The sequence below is a fragment of the Bombina bombina genome, chromosome 3 (assembly GCF_027579735.1).
Source record: "Bombina bombina isolate aBomBom1 chromosome 3, aBomBom1.pri, whole genome shotgun sequence".
Classification (NCBI taxonomy): Eukaryota; Metazoa; Chordata; class Amphibia; order Anura; family Bombinatoridae; genus Bombina; species Bombina bombina.
Window position 1 is genome coordinate 1138611795 of NC_069501.1, and position 9015 is coordinate 1138620809.

A 9015-nucleotide genomic window follows, 5' to 3' on the forward strand; every position below is an offset into this window, starting at 1 on the left:
GTAACAACCTTTTGAACTTTAACAAAACAGTCCTATTCCTAATGTAACAGTTACACAACATCCACCACAAGCTTGGTTCATTGTGGCAACTCAGAATCTCTAACATTGTAGACACGCAGACCACCCGGCAATCCGTGACTCTGATTGGTCAGAGAATTGTCACGTGACCCCCTACACGCCGTGGAACGGATATCCTTTACAATACACCTTGGGCTGGCTTTGCTCATTTTGAAGGTAACTATACATTTGAAAAGGGGTCCAGACGTGAAATTCGGAAGATACCAGATAAGTACACAGAGAAGCATTGTTTTAACCGCTTCGAATTCTGGGTGAGTCACTCTTCAATCCATACAGTGTTGCCAAGTTTGTATTAACTGTTCATTCAACTTGCCTCAGACTCACTGTTATTGTGCTTTTTATTTTATTCAAGAGACATATCAATTTCTTCGATTATTTTTGGATTTCTCTTTTTTATCAGACTTTTTATTACTTCTTTAATCACCGGCGGTCAGTTGCAATAATTTATAACATTTGTATGCATTTGTTGATACCGTGTTTTTCAGATTAAATGTTATTAACTAGTATATATTTCATGCGCACTTTCATCTTTTGATTTTCATTACATTTATTTATTTAACCCTTTCACATATAGCAGCTTTCAGTAGCGCTCCCTGATCCCTATTTTTCTGACAAAAAGTATTTAAATCACTGTGTTGGTTATGCAAAACTGGGGAATGGGTAATAAAGGGACTTTCTTTTTAAACAACAAAAATTCTGGCGTTGACTGTCCCTTTAAGTAAGCACAAACAATAAGATACATTCTTGAACACAGAAAGGGATGGCACAAAGAAGCAGCGTGCCTACCCTCACCTATTATGCACATATAGCACTCTGGGCCCAGACTAATTGGGCGGTCTAAATCCACACGGGTTATTAAAATGTAACCTTTATTAATGTAAAATTAAAATAAGCAATAACACACACACATTAAAAACGTCTCCGACATAGGTTGCGAATGGTTGTGAACAATAGTAGTCAGGGTAATAGTTTAAGTAGGTCAGGCCTATTACCGGTAATTACTATAATATTGTAAACACCTCAATATTAATAATGAAAGCTCAATGCAAATAGATCACCCAGATTAGGTTAGTATCTCCACCGCTGTGAAATAATATACGTAAACATGTGCCGTTAGTGTATCACTTTTGAGTCCTTAAGGTACTCAGTGTAAAGAACAAAATACTCATAGAAAATCCACGGGATTAAACTCTGTCATGTAAATTGAGATTATACCCAAATGATTATGATTTAGAACAATCCCAGATTCACCAATGTTCTCAGTTTATTGGCTCATTATATAATATTCATTGGCCAGTCAGAATGATCATCCAACGTTCTGTAGTAATAGGCCCAAGGGTTGTATTCAGGGTAAAGTTTAAGGCGTGATCTACACACCTAAAATGCAATATTGCATAATATTCAATGCGTATGCTAACGTATCCATTCACTCGTAGTCTAGCGAAATATATCTTATATTGTGACTCAGATGGATAGTTGTTACTATATAGAAGTTCAGTGATATTCTAAATCAGTATGTTGGACTCTTCAAGGCTATCTTATAGCAAGAGTACTTGGATATAATATACATTGAGTTTAAATCATTAGGTTTCTGTTCCTTTAAATGATATGATGTTATGTATCAGGCTCTTATAGATTAACACAATATATGTTGTATTACAATGCAGTTACAGTGCATCATATCGCCATTGTATGGAGTGATTTTTCAGGCTACTTAGTTGATCAGCACATCTCGCTCATACTATTGCCATACCCTGTGTTTGTTACTCTTCTTTATTGGAATTAAATTGGGTTTGTATTATAGTTGGCTCAATTGATATGTATTTAGATAATAATTAAAGAGCCACCCTAATATTCTCTCGGCCCTAATTCAAGTTAATATCTGGTGGCACAGGGTCTTTAATATAACAGACTGTGCAGCAAGTGGGATCTTACGACCAAAGCCACGCAGTGGCATTATATAGAGCATACACGCTTAAACTTTCACAGCTGCACACAGTTATATAGCGCAAACATTTGTTACAATTATAGTACTGTACAGCATTTGCTATATATATATATATATATATATATATATATATATATATATATATATATATATATATATATATATATATATATATACACATACACATATACACACATACATAGGCAATATGATTTTGCATTGTAATACAACATATATTGTGTTAATCTATAAGAGCCTGATACATAACATCATATCATTTAAAGGAACAGAAACCTAATGATTTAAACTCAATGTATATTATATCCAAGTACTCTTGCTATAAGATAGCCTTGAAGAGTCCAACATACTGATTTAGAATATCACTGAACTTATATATAGTAACAACTATCCATCTGAGTCACAATATAAGATATATTTCACTAGACTACGAGTGAATGGATACGTTAGCATACGCATTGAATATTATGCAATATTGGATTTTAGGTGTGTAGATCACGCCTTAAACTTTACCCTGAATACAACCCTTGGGCCTATTACTACAGAACGTTGGATGATCATTCTGACTGGCCAATGATTATTATATAATGAGCCAATAAACTGAGAACATTGGTGAATCTGGGATTGTTCTAAATCATAATCACTTGGGTATAATCTCAATTTACATGACAGAGTTTAATCCCGTGGATTTTCTATGAGTATTTTGTTCTTAACACTGGAGTACCTTAAAGGGACAGTCTAGTCCAAAAAAAACTTTCATGATTCAGATAGGGCATGTAATTTTTAACAATTTTCTGTCAGTCTGTCAAAAGAACTGAATAAAGGGGCAGTCTGCAGAGGCTTAGCTACAAGATAATCACAGAGGTAAAAAATATATAAATATAACTGTGTTGGTTATGCAAAACTAGGGAATGGGTAAACAAGGGATTATCTATCTTTTAAAACAATAACAATTCTGGTGTAGACTGTCCCTTTAAGGACTCAAAAGTGATACACTAACAGCACGTTTACGTATAGTATTTCACAGCGGTGGAGATACTAACCCAATCTGGGTGATCTATTTGCAATAAGCTTTCACTATTCATATTGAGGGGTTAACATATTATAGTTAGTACCGGTAATAGGCCTGATCTACTTAAACTATTACCCTGACTACTATTGTTCACAACCATTCGCAACCTATGTCGGAGACGTTTTTAATGTGTGTGTGTTATTGTTAACTTTAATTTTACATTAATAAAGGTTACAATTTAATAACCCGTGTGGATTTACTAGGTGAGGGTAGGCATGCTGCTTCTTTGTGCCATCCCTTTCTGTGTTCATGGTTGATTTTTATGCACCAGCACCATTTCCTCTCTATATATGGCAAATTAATTACCTAACACGCTTACTTATTTAGCAATTATAGAGGAAAAGCCTGTGTAGTGCCTTTGTTTGTGTGTTGTTTCAGATAAGATACATTCTAGTGTGAAATTGTCTCCCCTTTAATGTGCACCAGTTGGTCTATTTTACCTGCTGCAGTGAATTAAATTGTTTACAGATAGCTCCTTTACCTTTATTTTGCCATTTGAAATAGTTTTCCTGCTGAAACCACCACCTATACTGAAAATGTCAACACTGAACAGCTATGTAAAAATGAGAAGAAATCAAGTTCCTAGTGGGGAGTGAAATACTAGACCTTTTTGTAAAAGGGACAATATACAAAATTTTCATATAACTGCATGTAATAGAGACTGCTATAAAGAATATGCACATATACTGATCTAAAAATCCAGTATAAAACATTTTAAAAACTTCCCAGTTTAGCACTTGATAATGTTACACTGGCACACCCACTGAAAGGGGCTGGAAAGCAAAAAGAGCAGACACTGCCCCTCCCCTGCATATGGAAAGACCCTTTACACAAACAGGAGCAAGCTGGAATCTGTAGACATCGGTCTATACATCTAAAACGTTGGGGCTTGGTTAGGAGTCTGAAAATCAGCACAATGTTATTTAAAAATAAGCAAAACTACATTTTTACAGGAAAAAAGGCCCTTTAAGGGCTACTGCCACTAAGGACAAATACCTTAGCCTACCTATGTATGCTGTTTAACAATGGATGCCAAGAGAAAGAATTAAATTTGTTAAAAGTAAAATAAGTCAACGGGATCAGTAGTACTCTGTGGGTCCTGAAAAGTACTTCTATGTGTTTAACCCCTTTGTGGGCGTCAAAAACATAGAGGTGCAAAGTTTGAATGCACTAACAAATTTACTAGGAGCATTTTACTAATGCGATTGTATAAATGTTTTTTGAAAAGTAGTGATGTGCCTTGCAAACGTTGTCCCATAAACATTCCAAGAATTCATTCAAATCAGATGGACTATTGTACAGTATATAATGCTTCAAACGCGTCAATCTAATGTAAATGCTTTAATCTGGCTAATGATTTGCATGTAAATTGTAAAACATAAACAACTGTCAGTGGGGATTTAGGAGTGACGGAGCGGCTTCTACCAGATGTGACAACGCAAATTGTTGAAGCTCTTAACAACAAAGGTGTTAATTATATTGTGTGAACCAAGCCAACGATAGTTTAACTCATTCTAGACTAGTATCGGTCACATATTTATTTAGAACAAGTTACCTGTGACGCAAGCTCTGCCACTCGAATCTATTATCGGTACCGCCAAACAGTTGAATTTTTTTTTTGTTCTACAAAATAAACTTTATTGCATACACACAGCCAAACCATAGACTTTCGAGACTGCGCATCAAAACATATTTGGCAAACTAGCATTGGTCTGCCATCTTGTGGTTGCTGGTTTGAAATACAAAAGTAGTAAGTTTTTTTTTTGTTTTTGTTTTTTTAAATAAAGATGAAAAGATTTAAAGTTGGTTCAATAACATAAGGTTTTTATCCAATACGTTAGAAAAATTAACATTGTAAAGAAACACTGTTAAAACTAACCATTGCCTTAAAAGCTAGCACATATTGTGCTTTTTCTACTCTACCATATATTACACTGATTACCTGAAGCTGGTAAAAAGTTGGATAAGACAGTTTAAACCAAGTCTTTTCACTAAAAAAAAAACAAAAAAAAAACATAAGTGATGAGGAAGCTGGTGTGGTGATATAGAGAGCAAAGGAAAGTTGAAGTGTGGTCCTTAGGATGGACACTGCTATTTTTTTTTTTATATCAAATAAGTCATTCCAAATTGTTTACATCCAAAATTCAGTCTCTTATCTAAATGTAAAGTTAGTTTAACCCTTTTACTGCCTGGAATTTTAGAGAAAAGCTTGTTTAAAGTACTTAAGATGTTTTAGCATTTTTACTAAAACTCAATTTAAACAGAAATAAAGCATTTTTTTTATTTACCTATGAAACCTATGGGTGGTGCAGGGCCCATTTGGAATTACATAACGGTTCAAATTCTCAAAATTGACCCCTCAAAACTAGATATACAGTATCTCACAAAAGTGAGTACACCCCTCACATTTCTGTAAATATTTTATTATATCTTTTCATGTGACAACACTGAAGAAATTACACTTTGCTATAATATAAAGTAGTGAGTGTACAACCTGTATAACAGTGTAAATTTGCTGTCCCCTCAAAATAACTCAACACACAGCCAATAATGTCTAAACTGTTGGCAACAAAAGTGAGTACACCCCTAAGTGGAAATGTCCAAATTGGGCCCAATTAGCCATTTTCCCTCCCCGGTGTCATGTGACTCGTTAGTGTTACAAGGTCTCAGGTGTAAATGGGGAGCAGGTGTGTTAAATTTGGTGTTATCGCTCTCACACTCTCTCATACTGGTCACTGGATGTTCAACAGGGCACCTCATGGCAAAGAACTCTCTGAGGGTCTGAAAAAAAGAATTGTTGTTCTAAATAAAGATGGCCTAGGCTATAAGAAGTTTGCCAAGACCCTGAAACTGAGCTGCAGACCATACAGCAAGACCATACAGCAGTTTAACAGGGCAGGTTCCACTCAGAACATGCCTCACCATGATCGACCAAAGAGGTGACGTGCGGTGACATCAGAGGCTGGTGAGGCAGTGGCTAGGATACGCCTTCATTCTTTAGATATCTTTTGTTGAAGAAATAGCAATGCACATGGGTGAGCCAATCACATGAGGTATCTATGTGCAGCCACCAATCAGCAGCTACTGAGCATATTTAGATATGATTTTCAACAAAGGATATCAAAAGAATGAAGACAATTAGATATTAGATGTAAATTGGAAAGTTATTTAAAATGGCATGCTCTTTCTAAATCATGAAAGAAAACATATGGGTTTCATGTCCCTTTAAATGGTGTCTTGGAAAACTGGTGAACTTAGTAAACATCTGATTTTAGTCTAAAAGGATTGTAACAGAAATTCTTGCCAGATAACACAATGCTTGCTCTAAATATGAGATCTAGAAATCCATGCCGATTAACATATGTTTAAAACATACTTTTTACTTTAATGCTGCAAATTATGCTTATAGAGTCTTTCATTATTCAGTAAATATAAAAATGTCTTGATCCAGTGGCGGCTGGCTTGACCCCACCCCTTTAAATAAAGCCACACCATCAGATTGCACTACCAATCCATTAATTAAATAAATAAATAAAAGGTAGACAGAAACACAGAAAAGCACTCGGGGGGGGGGGGAGGGAGAGAGAGACGGGGGGGAGAGACACAGAGGGTTAGAGAGAAAGAGAGACACAATCACACACAGAGGGTTAGAGAAAGAGAGAGATACAATCACACACAGAGGGTTAGAGAAAGAGAGAGACACAATCACACACAGAGGGTTAGAGAGAGAAAGAGAGAGACACAATCACACACAGAGGGTTAGAGAGAGAAAGAGAGAGACACACAATCACACACAGAGGGTTAGAGAGAGAAAGAGAGATACATACAATCATACACAGAGGGTTAGAGAGAGAGAGAGAGAAAGAGAGAGACACAATCACACAGAGAGGGTTAGAGAGAAAGAGAGAGACACAATCACACAGAGAGGGTTAGAGAGAGATAAAGAGAGAGAGACACAATCACACACAGAGAAAGAGAGAGAGACACAATCATACACAGAGGGTTAGAGAGAGAGAGAGAGAGACACAATGACACAATCACACACAGAGGGTTAGAGAGAGAAAGAGAGAGACACACAATCACACACAGAGGGTTAGAGAGAGAGAAAGAGAGAGACACAATCACACACAGAGGGTTAGAGAAAGAGAGAGACACAATCACACACAGAGGGTTAGAGAAAGAGAGAGACACAATCACACACAGAGGGTTAGAGAGAAAGAGAGAGACACACAATCACACACAGAGGGTTAGAGAGAGAGAGACACAATCACACACAGAGGGTTAGAGAGAGAAAGAGAGAGAGAGACAATCACACACAGAGGGTTAGAGAGAGAGAGAGAAAGAGAGAGACACAATCACACACAGAGGGTTAGAGAAAAAGAGAAAGAGAGAGACACAATCACACACAGAGGGTTAGAGAGAGAAAGAGAGAGACACACAATCACACAGAGGGTTAGAGAGAGAAAGAGAGACACAATCACATACAGAGGGTTAGAGAGAGAGAAACACAATCACACACAGATGGTTAGAGAGAGAGAGAAAGAGAGAGAGACACAATCACACACAGAGGGTTAGAGAGAGAGAAAGAGAGAGAGACACAATCACACACAGGGTTAGAGAGAGAGAAAGAGAGAGACACAATCACACACAGAGGGTTAGAGAAAGAGAGAAATAGAGACACAATCACACACAGAGGGTTAGAGAGAGAAAGAGACACATAATCACACACAGAGGGTTAGAGAGAGAGAGAAAGAGAGACACAATCACATACAGAGGGTTAGAGAGAGAGAGACACAATCACACACAGAGGGTTAGAGAGAGAAAGAGAGAGAGACACAATCACACACAGAGGGTTAGAGAGAGAGAAAGAGAGAGAGACACAATCACACACAGAGGGTTAGAGAGAGAGAAAGAGAGAGACACAATCACACACAGAGGGTTAGAGAGAGAGAAAGAGAGAGAGACACAATCACCCACAGAGGGTTAGAGAGAGAGAAAGAGAGAGACACAATCACACACAGAGGGTTAGAGAGAGAGAAATAGAGACACAATCATACACAGAGGGTTAGAGAGAGAGAGAGACACACAATCACACACAGAGGGTTAGAGAGAGAGAGAGACACAATCATACACAGAGGGTTAGAGAAAGAGAGACACAATCACACACAGAGGGTTAGAGAGACACATAAGGGAAGAGAGACAGAGAGAGAAAGAGACCATGGGAGAGAACGACACATAAGGAGAGAGATGGATAGATAGAGAGGGAGAGAGACACACACACACACACAAGGTGGGTGGGGGAAGAGGGACCACTGCATTTTTAAGTAGAAAACAGCAGAGCTACAGAGAGTTCATAAAGTGAGACTATATATTATTAGTGTTCAAGCTGCTGGGTGTAAAGTTTGAGTAAACAAAATACAAAAACGATCATGCTGCTGTAAAAGAGTAAAAAAACAAAAAACACTAAACCACATTCATTAAATTATTATTTTCACTAACAGAATCCCTTTCAGTAAAATCTACGGCTGCAGCACTTACTTTAATAAAATGTGGCTGAAACACTGCTCTCTCTGCCTCTCTCCCTTTCCTGCTCTGTAAGGAAGTGACAGTGGAACATTCCACTGCACTTAGAGGGGAAGAACAGAACTCCCTTTTTCACTTTAGCAAAGCTGTCAGCTTCACAGGACAGCAACAAAATAAATTTCCGTTTTTGTTTTGTTTTATATCATTTAACATCCAGCCCCAACCCTAAGTTCCACTTACTAATGCCTCTCACTGGATTGGGTCAGCCCAAATAGGACTGCCTCAAATAAGCAGTTAATGGGCCATGCAATGATCTTAACCACTTTCATCCAGTAGATGCCTCTCCATTGCACAACATGTAGCTGTGAAAAAAAAT

The 9015-nt window shown here is 37.4% G+C and overlaps 1 protein-coding gene across 1 annotated transcript in view; it reads right to left on the reverse strand.

The window, feature by feature from the left end:
- Positions 1 to 4738, reverse strand: part of SKA3 (spindle and kinetochore associated complex subunit 3) — a 668958-nt gene extending 664220 nt beyond the window's left edge. The window contains exon 1 of the mRNA XM_053708518.1: positions 4672 to 4738. The gene's annotated coding sequence lies outside the window, so the exon portion shown is untranslated. The remainder of the gene's footprint in view (positions 1 to 4671) is intronic.
- Positions 4739 to 9015: the final 4277 nt, after the last annotated feature.